The following is a 14831-nucleotide window of genomic DNA, read 5'->3' on the forward strand; positions in this document are numbered from 1 at the left end:
CTCTTGCAAATGCTGACTAGTTTCTTAGCAATAAGGCCTCCATTTCCCTTATCAGTGTCCCTTTCATACAAAATTCTCAAAAGAGAAATACACACTTTGTGAACATTAACTCCAGCGGCAAAACCCTTATAGGAGGTGCTATCCTGTGAGAAGCTCTGAACATCCAAAGATCCCTTTAAAGGGGAAACCAGAAACTTCACCCTCCCCATGGATGTTTTTACCAAGTGTATTTTGGAATAATCTTTTCTCTGTTGGTCAAACAAACTGCCCTTGTAGGTGTGGTGGGTGTGGTAGAGGTCTGGGGAGTGGGGTGCTGGTGCTCCCAGGGTGGCCATGATTCATTGTTGATTGAAATTAGACTCTGGGCATCCATGTGACCTTTGTGTCATCATGGAAACTCTGATGAGAGTGACTGCCCAAAACAGAGCTCTCCAGGGCTCAGCACCCTCCCTCCTGGAATGTGTCTCAAGGTCTTTCCAGGGCCAGTCACGCCTCAGCTCAGTGTCACCTGTTCAAGGAAGCCTTCCTTGGGCTCTGCATCTAATGTTGACCTCCTTGTTTTAATGTCTGCTTAGCACTCTCTGGTCTGGCCTATCTGTTTATCTGATTCTTTTCTGTTTGCTCCATTATCTGTAAGCCCCAGATGTCAGGGAAGATGCCCGTGTTACTCTCCACTGAATGCCCAGCCTAGGTCATCAATTTCATTGGGCACCAATATCTGTTGCTTCAATAAATGAGTACTCTTCTCCCTGTGTGCTCTGTGATAATGAAGCCCAGTGAAGGCCTTGAGCCCCATCATGACTTGAAGGGTGGATTGTGAGAGCTCAAGAGTGTGTCTGTGGAGGATGCATTAGGACTGAATTAGGGGGGTGGTGACATTTGATCTCTGAAAGCAAGAAAACAGCTTCCACTCTAGGATATGGTTTGCTGTTTTCCTTCTTTGATTGCAGCTGGTTGTCATGATCCCTCCAGTCCATCTTGGGTGCAGAAGCCCTGGGGATTGCCAAAGGCTCCTTTCTGAACCATCTTTTCAAACACGTGGGACAGTCCCTGTCCAAGGGAGCTGCAAGGACAAAATAGAAATTTGTGGATGCAAAATGAGATTACTGATGTGGTTGCTGAAACTTATAAAACTCACTCAGTGATAGGGTGTGTGGTGGTCTGTAAAGGGGATAACCATGACACCTTCAAGCTCTCCTTTATACCCCACAGCAGGTGGAATCAGGACTTAGGTTCGAATCCAGTCAAGCTATATACATCTATGTGACTTGGGCAGACACTTTTCCTCTTTTAAGTATCAGTTTCCTCATCTGTAAAGCAGGAGTGATAAAACCTACCAAGCCTGTGAGATGTCCCCATGACAGAGCACCCAGCACGGGCCACATAAGGGCTTCCCCGATGTAAGCTTAAGCAGGACAGGCTCGGGCTCAGGACCGAGGCCTCTGGAGCTACTCTCCTACAGGCTGGGTGATCATAGACAATGTATTTCACCTCTCTGAAGCCTCTTTTTTCTCACCTGTAAATTGGCCATGTTAATACCTAGGGTATATTTCCTGGGGCTATTGGGAGAACCAGTTAGAATATATTTTTCACATAAAATGTCATTCAGGTAATTATGGCTGTTTTAAGCCTTATAAACTTAGATCTTGCCCTCATAGACAGAAATGAAACAATTGCTGGGACTGGATCAGATATCATAGCCAAACCCCTACACAAAACAACAGACTTATCATTCAAACCAATCAGTGAAAATAATTGGTCTTGTAAGTTGTCAATATCCTGTGCAACAAAAGCGGTGGTAGAACAACCTTGAGCATTTAGGGGGAGTTGTAGGGATACCTCCTAGAGAAAAGATGGAGTTGTTGCCTCCCATGTGCTCTGCTACATCTTCTCTTTAAGTTTTCCCTTTGCCCAAAGCAGCATGGACCATCCGTTTAATCAACCTCCACCACAACTCTGTTTAGTTCCTCAGGAAGCCAAGTCAGCAACTGCTCAAAGGCCTCATTCTAAGATGTGCTGATGGAGTATGGCCTGCCTCAGAGGGCCTCTCCCTTCAAATAAGTCTAGATTGTCTGGTTTGTTTGTGAACAGAGCTAGGTAGGTGCCGAGTGGCTCAGAGAGGAGGCTGGAAGTGACCTTCCATGACTCAGTTCCACAGGTTTGTTTGCAAGAACACAGACACACGAGTGACCACTGACATTATGTGTTCCAACATTATATACGGGGTATATTTTGCTCAGAAACATGCCCTGTTAGTTGTTGAAACCTTTTTTGCATCCCCTGAAACAAATGACACTATGGTGTATTTTCTTTTGGGGGGCAGTAAATAAAAGTCTTTTATGTTGACAATGATAATATTATATTCTACAATCTATTTGCATTTCTCTATCCTGTGGATTTTATTGCTTAGTATAAATCCCTAGGTTGAGGTGCATTAAGCTTCACTCAGAGAGAAACAATGCATTTTATCATAGGGCCAGACAGCTACATGCACAAGATGCTACCTGCAGAGAGTGGCTTCTGCCCAGATGTGCAGGAGAGATGCACAGAGAGGAAGAAATGCATACGTGTGTGCAGGTTTTGGCATGTGCACAAGAAGCCTGGAAGGATTTTCTTTGGATCTACAGTCAAAATGGATTTCCAAGAGGAAGCGGTCTGAACACACGCCTCTTCCCTGTGCTACATTCGGTCCCATCTCCGCCAGCCAGGTTTTCAGGAAAGTGATCAGCACTGGCTTCAGCTCTGGCTAGAGCTCTTTGGCCAATGGGATGGGCAGAAAACTGGAATGAGGACAGAAAAGCACCTCAGAGGTTTGGAGAGTCGACTCTCTCACCACCTTGCTGTAGGTTTTCCGAATACTTCTGAGTGTAGGAGCATTTTTTCTCAACAGGCAAGTCAGGAGCTGCTAAGATAAACCATGTCAGTAAGCTCGAGCCAGGGTTAGTATTTACCATTAATCGGCCACCAAGTGCTTGCTATGTGCCACGCATTGTGCTAAGCACTATCTCATTTAATATTTACAGCAGTCTTATGAGGTAGATGCTACTGTTATCTCCATTTTACAGATGGGGAAACTGAGGCACAGAGTTCCACAGCTGGTAACTTGCAGAATAGGAATTCAGCCACTGGAGAGTCTGGCTGTAGTTTTTTTGTGGCAGGAGAAAATATGCTGTCTAAATTTGCCTTGGGAAACCATGATGGTGATTACAAAACCACTTCTACGGCTTGCCTTGACCTAGCAGGAATGAAGACATAAAGAAAGAATGAGTGCATCGTGGCTATGATGGGATGATGATGTCTGTTGTGTTGTTTGGTGTCAGCTTCTGTAACTCCTTTCTATTTCAATCAAGGCTATTATCTTTCCCTCTCTTTTAGTGAAGTTTCCTAGATGTAGAAAATGGGAGTGTATTGGGTATCTCAGGGTTTTCAGCTGAACTGAAGGGTCTGATGGTAACTTTACCCCCAAATCCCTGAGAGAAAAGTAGGGAGTCTCTGCTTCAGCTCTGCTCAGAAGAGCTCCCCACACGTGGCGGTTTCTGTGTCACTAGACTGGTTAGGTTAACCAAATGGGTCTTCTAAATACCCAACTTTTAATAGAAAACTTCTGTGGCTTGGGTTATTAAAGTCATAACATGCTTATTTAATCGCATTTTAAGTCCATCTATCTTTTTTGAGTCTAAGGAAGACTCACTCGGTCAGAAGGAGTAGAGGGAAGAGGATTAATACACGATTTTCTCTTTTTCCCCTTTTTCTTTTAACTTAGCCTGAGACTTATTTGAATGCCTGTTTCATATTGAGCTTTTAAGTATAACATTTGTGAGTGAAATTGCCCCTTTTATTTTCAAGGTAATTGAATTCCATTTTTCACTTTCCATTTCCCTCTAGAAAAATCAAAACGTTTTCAGAGCTTGGCTTCTTAGTGGGTGATTTTCTAAGGTGGGAACTTCAGAATCATAAAACATTCTAGTGCGGCAAAGGCATTCAGGAACCGGATGGCCAGTCCCCTCCTCCACAGATGAACAGTCTCCACCAGCCAGTCTTGGAGAACATATTGATTTCACTGTGTTTTTATTTGAAACACCAAAGGAATGCCCATGTCTTGTCCTTGGGCTAGGGCTGTGGGTTAGGGGAGCTGGATTTCTGTCCAGAATCTTGTCTTCTGTAGGGCAGCTGAGGGGCATTATTACTCAGAGGTCCCCGGAACCCTGTGCTAAATTGGTTTGGATCAGTATCCCTGAAAGTGTTGGACAAAGGAGAGTCGATTTTAACTGACACCTGGACACGACTTTAAATAACACTGTATCACAGAGTGACACAATGATTGTCTTTCCAACTCCTTTTCGGTCTTTCCGATCGTATCAGGGACAAAGTCTCAGTCTGGTGCTGTTGTGTCGAACTACCTTCTCATCTCTGTTTTTTAAAGACAGACAGATCAAGCCTTACTCTTAGGGCTTTAGAAGGTAATAGTTTCCGATTTGGATTTCATCACATTGTTTTATTTCTTTTTTAACATTTTTTATGACAACTTTTGCTTTATAGTAGTTTTAAAGGTAGGATAAAATTTTGATTTGAAAACAAGTTGGTTTGGGATTTTTTTCACTTTTACATAAAAGACCCACCTTCACAGCATATGAGCCTCTAAAGTTGGGGAAGCAGTGGCTTAGGTGGTCAGGCAGGAAATTCAAGGAGGTTGGTTTCTGCCAAAGTCAGAGATGATTGCCACTTACCGGAAGGCTGTGTTGGAACAGAGTGGGCACAGGTATTGGGAGCAGAGCTGATTTCCAATCCTCCCGCTGCCCTCACTGACCGTGTGTGTCCTGACCTTCTTGAGCTTTGGTTTTCTCACCTGTGGAACGGGTTTCATGAGTAGTTGGAAGAGAGCAAAAGAGCTTCATTTTCTACAACAGGGTGGGTGGTGTGATTGATATTCATCCCAAAGCTGCAGGCTCCCCACTTCTGTTTTTTTTATTGCCAGGGCTCCAAGTTTGCTTCTGGATGGAAGGGAAGATGGACTAGAGCTGATACCCCCTGCACCCTGGTGAAGAAATGCACCCTGAGGCCAGAAAATAGTATAAACCCATCTGGCTGCAACATCCCAGCAGCTTGAAGAGCAAAGTCACGTGTGAGTTTTGTGCACGGGCAGCCTTTCCTCTTCTCAGGCTGCAAATCTTTGGCAATCGGAGGCAGGCTCTGAATTAAGCTTAATTAAAATTCACTCTTAATTAGGGCCATTACTTAAAATCAATTCTACATAATAAAGCTGTGTAATCATAATTAAGCCCCAGAAATGGGATTAGGAAGCACAGAATGCAAAAGCCAAACATGGGTGAGCCTGGTGCTGGCAGGGGCAATGGCAGAGACTTCTCGAATTAACCGAATTTTTAAATAGCCAAGGCCCCATGCGTGCTCTGATGAGAACCTCGGTGGCAGGCAGCACAGTGAGCTAATCAGAAAAAGGATTTGAGATGAATAGGCCCCGAGAGGCAAAGCTCCATGGTGTGGTGTTACGGGCAAGAGGAAGGAGCGGCATAAAACGGAGGGGATCAGATGAGTCTCCTCTCCAGGCCCCGTTTCCCCAGCTGTGACATCAGGGTGGAGGGCAGCTGTTTCCCAAGCAAGGATGTCTCTAATGACTGTCTGCAAACTCAGGACCCCTGATGTGGGGCTCTCTTGAGGGAATTTCATGGCAGCAAAGTCAGGATCGATGCCATCTGCTTGTAGCTTGAGAGGGGTCCTGTGGAGATGAGTTTTGTAATTGTTGGCATCATTGCAGTTACGGTTGTCTATTTTTTAACTAATGAAGTGGGGGTGTGAAGTAATATTTGACAGTCTCTTACTTCCACACTAATAAGCACATAACAATTAGGAGCTTGGTTTTGGAATGAGCCAATCAATTTTGAATTTTGGATGTGCCAATTATTGGCCAAGTGGTCTAGGGCAACATTTACTTCACTTTTCAGTTTATTCCACTGTTGTATGAGAATTATAATAATAGTAGATAGGCCGGGCGCGGTGGCTCACGCCTGTAATCCCAGCACTTTGGGAGGCCGAGACGGGCGGATCACGAGGTCAGGAGATCGAGACCATCCTGGCTAACACGGTGAAACCCCGTCTCTACTAAAAAATACAAAAAAAACTAGCCGGGCGAGGTGGCGGGCGCCTATAGTCCCAGCTACTCGGGAGGCTGAGGCAGGAGAATGGCGTGAACCCGGGAGGCGGAGCTTGCAGTGAGCTGAGATCCGGCCACCGCACTCCAGCCTGGGTGACAGAGCGAGACTCCGTCTCAAAAAAAAAAAAAAAAAAATAATAGTAGATACCTTGAAGGTTGTTCTGAGAATCATGCATATGTGTATAGCACAGTGCCTGGCAAATAACAACTAATTTTATATTGTTTCAATGTATTTACAGTGTTAATTATATTTACATTTTGAATTTACTGTGCATCAAGCACTGTTCTGTTTTATATGTATGAGCTAATTCTATTTTCACAATCACTCTGAATAAGCATTATTATTTTCTCTGATTTCTAGATAAGGAATCTGAGGCTCAGAGAGGTTAAGTAGCTTGCTGAAGGGCACACAGAAAGTAACTAGCAAATAATAAGAGCCACATAAATAATAGTTATTATTATAAGGATACTATCTGTCTATCTGTATGTGCTCAGAAGCACAGTGAAATCCCAGGGGAGGTCACTTACCTGTACTCATCCCCCAGAACCCAAGCCTGTGCTTCTAACACTGCCAGAATAAGGCCAGGCATTTGAGTTCAGAGCTAAAGCGCCTGCCAGGTGCAGATTCCAGAGCTGTGGAATTGGAACCAGGAGGGAAAGCCAGAAAGAGCTCCTCCTCGTATCTGTTTTTCTTTAATTATTTTATTTTATTTTATTTTATTTTATTTTATTTTACTTTATTTTATTTTATTTTAGAGATGGAGTCTCTCTATGTTGCCCAGGCTGAACTCAAGCTCCTGGGCTCAAAGGATCCTCCTGCTTCTGTCTCCTGAGAAGCTGGGATTGCAGGCGTGGGCTGCCATGCCCAGCTCCGTATCTGTTTTTTGATTTAGTGTTTTAGTTCAGGGGGTGCCTCGCACCTCTCACGCCGCGTATGTGAGTGCTAACTGTGTGCCTGATGCTGAGTTGGTCCAGACATACACTATCTTATTTAGTTTTTACTACAGCCCCGCAAGTCAGGAAGTATCACTCCCATTTTGCAGATAAGGAAACTGAGGCTCAGAAAAACAAAGCTCGTTGACAAAAGTGAAATATATCATTTGACCCCAAATTGGCACTGAGCTGGAAATTGAGTTTTCAATCCATTTCATCAAACACTATGCAGTTCCAGGAAAGCTGCTCAGGGTGGGGTGCCTCCCAGACTCTGCCTCTGCTCACAGCCAAGTCAGCTCGGCTCAGCAGGAAGAATTTTTTTGTTTTTTTTTCAGATGGAGTCTTGCTGTTATTATCCAGGCTGGAGTGCAATGGCACAATCTCGGCTCACTGCAACCACCTCCTCCAGGGTTCAAGCGATTCTCCTGCCTCAGCCTCCTGAGTAGCTGGGATTACAGGAGCGCACCACCACGCTCAGCTAATTTTCTGTATTTTCAGTAGAGACAGGGTTTCACCATGTGGGCCAGGCTGGTTTTGAACTCCTGACCTCAGGTGATCCACCCGTCTCCGCCTCCCAAAGTGCTGGGATTACAGGCATGACCTGTCGTGTCCAGCCAGGACCTCTCTACAACTAGATTTAGAACCAAATATACCTTGGTGCTGGTGATGTCCTGCAGTTCACATTTCCCAGATAGCTTCAGGCCTATGCAGTGATTCCCTCAGTGGTATCCATTCTGCTCACATTCCTCCAGTGTGGAGGACAGCACCACTTACTAAGCTAAATTCTCATTTCCTTTGACAGAGTAGAGCCAAAGAGAAATTTGCCCTGGGCCTGATATTCATGAAGGCTTTCCAATTCAGACTCGATATCATTGCCAAGTCAGTGTGTTTGGGTGAGTATATGTTGAAAGCATTAAATTGTTAAATGCAAGAGTTTCAATTGTATCATGATTTTTGCAAATCTGTATTAGAATTTCCTCATTTATTAATGTGTCGGGAACATTAATTGAAAAAGAAAATAGGTTGGGGTCTGGTCCATTGTCCATGCCTAGGGGCCCTGAGAGTTAGCAAAGACATTCCTCATTGAGCTCAGATTGGTACATTTGTGACATTTCTGCTCCCTGGCAAGGGTCCAGAGAGGACTGGCTCAGGGAAAGCATCTTGTGCTGCTGCCACCCTTGACTCGACTGTGTGGGAATGGAGGGAAGTCTTGCTCTGATAAGGAAGGATACACCATTACTGCCCAGTGCCAACCTGATGCAGCCAAGGGCCCTCCTGTGGTTAAGAGGAGGGTAAATGGTGAACGGTAGCGGACTTGGTGGCCATTTCCGGTTTCCTTGGATCCTAGATGGTCGGCCCTGTAAGCAAATGGTGACCACTTCCTTGTGCCTGCACCAGGCACCCCGCTACACAACTCCAGGGGCACCACTCCCATGGTATTTTATGTCAATGCCTCCCTGTGGGGTTGCGCTACATGGAACCCCTGAGGCAAATCCCAGCTCCAGAGAGTTGAACCCCACATGGAAGTGCTGGGCTCCCGGTGCCCATAGACCTTGACTCCTGACCAGAGCAGGCTGCCGGCCCTCTTCCTGCATAACCTCTTTGTCCTTCAGCATGAGAGTATTTGCCTCTATTTACACTAAATAAAGCCAGCTCCACTTGCTGGTTCCTGTATTTTGGGCAAGCTGAGCTGGAGGCCCCTGAAGCCAGTCCAAGCAGGCAGCACAGGCAGCCGTGTGTCCTGGTGGTGGTCATGCGGATGACTCTCCAGGCCAGGTCCTCCTCCAACAACGTTTACTAAACACCTTATCTCCCTGAAAACACGTGAGGTAATGTTTATGAAACATCACCCTGTTCTTTCCACCAGGCAGTGGGGGAGCCAGGGGGGCACTCCCTCACCTTCCTCGCTTCCCTCTGCCCTCTTCTGCTCCCCTCATTTGAGTGAAAAAGCACGCTGGGTCTTCCCTCACTGCAGGCCTGAGCATAGAGCAGCACCCTCCACGGGCCTTTCCAGGCCTTTCCATCCACTCCATGTCTCCACTTTCCAGGGCACATTCACCGCCCCCTGGGAGTGTTGTCGGCCTCATTTTACACAGGAGGAGACAGGCCGAGAGCAGCAGAGCCTCTTGGCCAAAGTTACAAAGTGGCTTGGTGGTGAGCTGGGGACCCACACTCCTACCTTCTAAAGCCCCCTCTGAAATGCTGTATTTGTGATAACTACTCATTTAAACATTCCTGATTTTTCTACAGATGGATGACTGGGTGGATCAATAGCTAGTTACATACATAAATCGAAAAAAGATAGCTGAACAAATGAATAGGTGGATAGAGATGATTGTGTGAGTGGGATAGAGAGGTGACTGCAGACTCTTCTGGAAGAAAACAGGAGAAACTGTGGGCAACAGCTGCCTCTAGGAAGGGAATAAGGCATCTGAGGAAGAGAGAGAGATGACTTTTTTCTTTTTTGCTCTCTCTAAACTGTTGGAATGTTTTTTATGTGCATAAATTAGTTTTTAAAAGTCTCTTTTTCTATTTTTTGCCCTCTATTTCTGTGTGTCTACCTACAGGAGAAATCAGAAGCCAACACACTAGAAAAGTTGCAGGAGATTCCTAGGAGAACCCACAAAGTCAGTTCCTTGCCGGAAACCTGTTCATCCTCCAGATGAATCCAGTGCATTGGATGGGCTCAGATGCACAGGTGACGCAGGCAGACCCCCTACTGAAAAGAACAACAGGGGAAGGCAGATGAAACTCAGATTGTGGAGTCCGAGAGCCATGTGGGCCCACTCCAGTTACCTCTACCCCTGGTCCGTGACCAGAGAATCCTTCAGCAGCAACAGCAGGGATGTTTATTTCACTGGTATGTATAAAGCGACGGATTGAAAACAATTTGCATGCCCAACAAGTTGGAACTGGATAAATGATTTTTGGTTCAGTCACACAGTGGAATATCATGCGGCCATTACGAATAAATAAAAAATCCTATATTTTCCATATTCAACTTTAAACTGAAAATAACTCAACAAACACCTTCATAATTAGGCTCCCTGAGATTGGAACATGAAGTGAAGTCCACGTGTGTCAGAATGTTAACAACACCTAACTCTTGGTTGTGATATTCTGAGTAACTTGTATTATTTTTCAGTTTTTCCCCATTCCTAACGTACAAATGTACTATTTTTACTGTAAAAAATACACATTTGTGAAGAGCAATAACATAAATCTCTGCACAGGCAGATTGGAAGGACATCAGACAAAATGATACCTTTTGGTAGTGAAATTATAAATCACTTTTTTCTTCATTAGAGTTTCTGAATGTTCTGCATTTGATATGTTTACCTTTATAAAGGGTCAATCATATGTAAGACGATTTTTTAAAAGACAAGTAGACAGGGAAAGAGAGGTCTGCTGTTGCAAAACCAAAGCTGGGGGCTCTCCAAAGCCCACTTATGTCAGTCAATTGATATTTCATGAACCTCTAGAATGTACAAATCACTTTCCACTGGGATTGGGGGGATGAGAAATACAGAGATGAAGGAGATGCAAACACTTTAATCAAAGAAATCACAGTCCAGTTGGGAAGAGAAGGTTCTGCATTATATAAGTAGCAAGGTCTTATCTGAGAGGTTAGTCTGTCAAGAGTAATAGCAATAATTACACAACAATATGTCAGAGTGGCTGGGAGCTCCAGCTTCAAAGCTACCTCGCCTGGGGGGAAACTCATTTCCATTTCTTAACCATATTGGGCCTGAGCCTCAGTTACCCACCTCTTCTGTAAATGTAAACTACCTCTTGGGGTCGTTGTGAGGATTAAATGAAGCTTGAGCCTAAAGGGGTTGAGCTAGGTGCTTTGCAAATAGTCCAACCTCAGCATGAGGCACGTTATCGTCGTTATGGCTGTGGTGTTTGTGGTCACCTGTCTGCAAGTCACGCTTTCACAGATATGCCAGAGCTGGGATTGGAAACCACATTAATCTAATTCCAAAGCCAATGATTCTACCACAACCAGACACTGCATTTACTCTCTCTGCCTAACTGAAATTTGTTCTAAACCTCACCCTAAGGTCTTGCCAGAAAGAAAAGCTAAATTTTCATTAAAAGATGAAAGGAGAAATGAATCTGTTCCAAAGGACACGAGAAGAAGAAGAAAATATCCCTTCTTGTAGGATTTTGCAACTTTGTCCAAACTTCTGCAGTGTGTAAAAGCAAAAAATCCTATGCTTTCCATGGTCAACGTTAGATTTAAAACAACCAAAAAGCGCCTTCACAATTAGGCTTCCTCAGATTGGAACGTGAAGTCAAGCCAGTATGTACCTCTTACTGCAGATTTCTGCACTGGGAATGTGACAGGATTTGGCTCCTTACACAAAGGGTGCTGGTTCTTCCTGGCTGGAGGGTAGAAGGTCATGAACAGAGGACAAAGCACAGGGAAGCGGCAGCATGTGGGGAAGAGCCCCAAGGATCTCAGTATGAAAACCAAGAGGTGTGAGCCAACTGCCCAGGGTTTGGGCTAAAAGTCTGGGGAAACTGATTCACAACCAGTGGAGGCCCAAACAGAGGGAAAATTCTGTTTACAGACTTCGATATCATTCAGAAATGTTACCTCCTTGAAAAGAGTTAATATATTTTTTCTTTTTTAAAAATTTCAATAGATTATGGGGGACAGGTGGTGTTTGGTTCCATGAATAAGTTCTTCAGTGGTGATTTCTGAGACTTTGGTGCACCCATCACCTGAGCAGTGTACACTCTACCCATTGTGTAGTGTTTTATCTTTCATTCCCCTCCCACTTAGAATCATGGTCTCCAATTCCACCCAGGGTTGCTGCAAAGGCCATTATTTCATTCCCTTTTGTGGCTGAGATGTATTCCATGGTGTACATATATATATATGCCACAATTTCTTTACCCACTCATTGATTGATGGGTATGCCGGCTCGTTCCACACTTTTCCAATTGCGAATTGTGCTGCTCTAAACATCCATGTGCAAGTATCTTTTTCGTATGATCATGCATTTTCCTCTGAGTGGATACCCAGTAGTGGGATTGCTGGATCAAATGAGAGTTCTACTTTTAGTTCTTTAAGGAATCTCCACACTGTTTTCCATAGTGGTTGTACTAGTTTCCATTCCCACCAGCAGTGTAAAAGTGTTTCTCCCTGTCCCTTTGGTCATCTGTCTTTTTAAAGGATCAACCTAAACTCAACCATAACCCATCCCATACCACCTCATCCTGCCTCAAGCTAGGAAATAGGAGTACAGAGAAGAAAACAGTGCAGATAAGAGTGCTAGAAGGTTGTGTGTTTGAACAAGAAGGAACACAGGTAAATGGATCAGGTTGCAAGTACAGCACCTGAGGCAGGTATGAGGTAGTAGCTAATGGGGTGAGGCAGAAAGAAAAGGCTTCCAAAAAAGCAGATACTTGAGTTGGGTCTTCAAGGCCATAGTCAGTGGTTTCCCAGTGGATCTGAGAAAGGAAGGTAAATTTAGGGAGAGGAAAGAACCCGCAGAGAGGCATGAGAATGCACATTGTGCATTCAGCGAGCTTGGTGGGTGGCAACACCTGGATCTCAAGTGTGTGTAGAGGAGACTTGGCACAATAAGGCCACTAGGCAGGTGGGATGGCCCCCAGAGGGTCTTGGCTGAGTAGCTGAGGGACATGCTGTAAGGGTAAGGGCCAGGGGAAGAGATGAACTCTGACTGGCTCCCTGGCAGTGGGTCCCCTGTGTGGTCAGCAGTTCATGGGTCACAGAGAATAACAGGCCCGTATCTCCATATTGCCCAACATGTTATTGTGTTATCACGTCTTCAGTTTGGAGAGAAGAATTAAATTCGTCTAAGTTTATCACTTACCAGATGACTTTGGATAAGCACATATTCAGAACCTCAGATAATTCATCCATTCATTTGCTCATTCAGAACAGTTCTTGTGCATCACTTTATATTCAGTGCTGCTGAAATTTCTTTGGGGGCTACACAAGTCACTGAGGCTCGGTTTTCATCTCAGGAACCTTATAGCCAGAACAAGGGAGAGGTGAGTACTAACTCCATGGTGTTGTCCCAACGACTTCGCTACTCGTTTCCCTTACCACCACCCCTTCAAACACTTCAGTGGACTTTCATCTCTCAAGAAAAATGCAGACTTTCATCTGGGCCTAAGAATCTCTATATGCACTACCCCTGCTCACCTCCGGGGAAGCATCCCCTTCCATCCCCACTCCCCTCCTTCTACTCCATCCTCATTGCCCCTTCTTTCAATGGTTCTGACAGGATCCCCTTCAGCCACAGGCCCTTAGCAAATGCTGTTCCCATGGCCCAAGTCATCTTCCGTGGTTCATGCCTGCTTCAGGTTCAAGTTACCCCTCGGGAGAATGTTCCTGATCAATCTGAATTGACCAAGTCCTTATTACACTCTCAAACTCCATGAGATGTCCTTCATAGCTCTCATCCCAGTTATAATTAGTTTGCATTTATTTACACAATGGCTGTATTAATATCTGTATTCTCCACCAGAATGAGAGCTTCATGAGAGTCAGGACTGTGTGTTTTCTCAAAATCAGCTTTATCGTGGTCTAATTTATGTATAATAAACACACCCATGTTAGATGTACCAATCAATGAATTTTTAGAAACTTATTAAAAATGTCTATGTTTGTGTAACCACCACCACCACCACACTCAAATACTGAACATTTCCATCACCTGAAGAGGCTCCGTGGTGCCTCTTCTCAGTCTGTCCCCACCCTCAGACAGCCATGGATCTGCTTTCTGTTCTTATAGACTGGGTTTGTCTTTTCTGCAGCGTTGTATGAATGGAATCATATGGTAGGCATTCTTTTGTGCCTGGCTTCTACCACTCGACATGGGGTTTTGAGCGTCATCTGTGCAGTGTGTATCAGTAGTCTGCTCCTATTTATTGCTGAATAATACTATTTTCTGAGTGGCTCAAAGGGGTTACCTCTGTCTCTTAAGGCAAGCCATCAGCTTCCTGAGGGCAGCGGCCACATGTCTTGATAGTCTGACACTGGTTATGAGTCTGACACATAACTGACTTTGGAGGTGGCATACTCCATCTTATCTGACCCAGGGTGTGGGAGTGACTGTGTCCCCACACTCAACAATCACCATGACACACACAGCAGCCCTTCCCTCCAAACCCCACAAGTTAAACCTCTGGGCCCAGCAAACCCAAGCACGTCTGCTTCTGTTCAGAGTCGTACTGATGCTTCCAATAGCCACAGGCAGAAGTTCTGGATTGGCCATGGTGATGAGGGGGCAAGGCTAGGTGATCATGGAGGAGTCCCTCTAGCACTATGAACTTTGATTTCCTTCTTTGTCAAATGGAGACACCGATATCTACCTCACAGGATCATTAAGGGGGCCCGTGTGTGTGAAGGTGCTGTGCAGAGCAGGAAATACAATGTGGTACATTGATGGTCAACTTCATCACTTAATTTCACCCCGTCTTGACTTAACTGCCTGTGCTACCCTTTCTCTCCTGGACCTTCAGTTTCTGTTCCTGTCAGGTGAGGGGTTGAACTAGAGTTCTCTATGCTGCCTTCCATCTTGGACTCTCTTGGATTCTAAGTTGTGGGGCAAGAGAGAAGGGGCCTGTCTGGTTTTCCAGCATTGGAAAAATTGGGGTGATTTTTTCGAGAACAACTGACTGCTCTGAAAATTCTCTTCATGGATAAAGAAAGTCAGCCCCTAGTTTCCAGATCAAGCCAGTGTTT

General features: G+C 44.9%; 1 long non-coding RNA gene across 1 annotated transcript; it reads left to right on the forward strand.

Moving 5' to 3' along the window:
- Positions 1-2421: 2421 nt before the first annotated feature.
- LOC126956428 (uncharacterized) lies at positions 2422-11220 on the forward strand. The gene is made up of 3 exons (XR_007726333.1): positions 2422-5122; positions 7905-7995; positions 9670-11220. It is a non-coding gene; the product is annotated as an uncharacterized LOC126956428 (long non-coding RNA).
- Positions 11221-14831: the final 3611 nt, after the last annotated feature.

The sequence above is a fragment of the Macaca thibetana genome, chromosome 6, assembly GCF_024542745.1.
Source record: "Macaca thibetana thibetana isolate TM-01 chromosome 6, ASM2454274v1, whole genome shotgun sequence".
Classification (NCBI taxonomy): Eukaryota; Metazoa; Chordata; class Mammalia; order Primates; family Cercopithecidae; genus Macaca; species Macaca thibetana.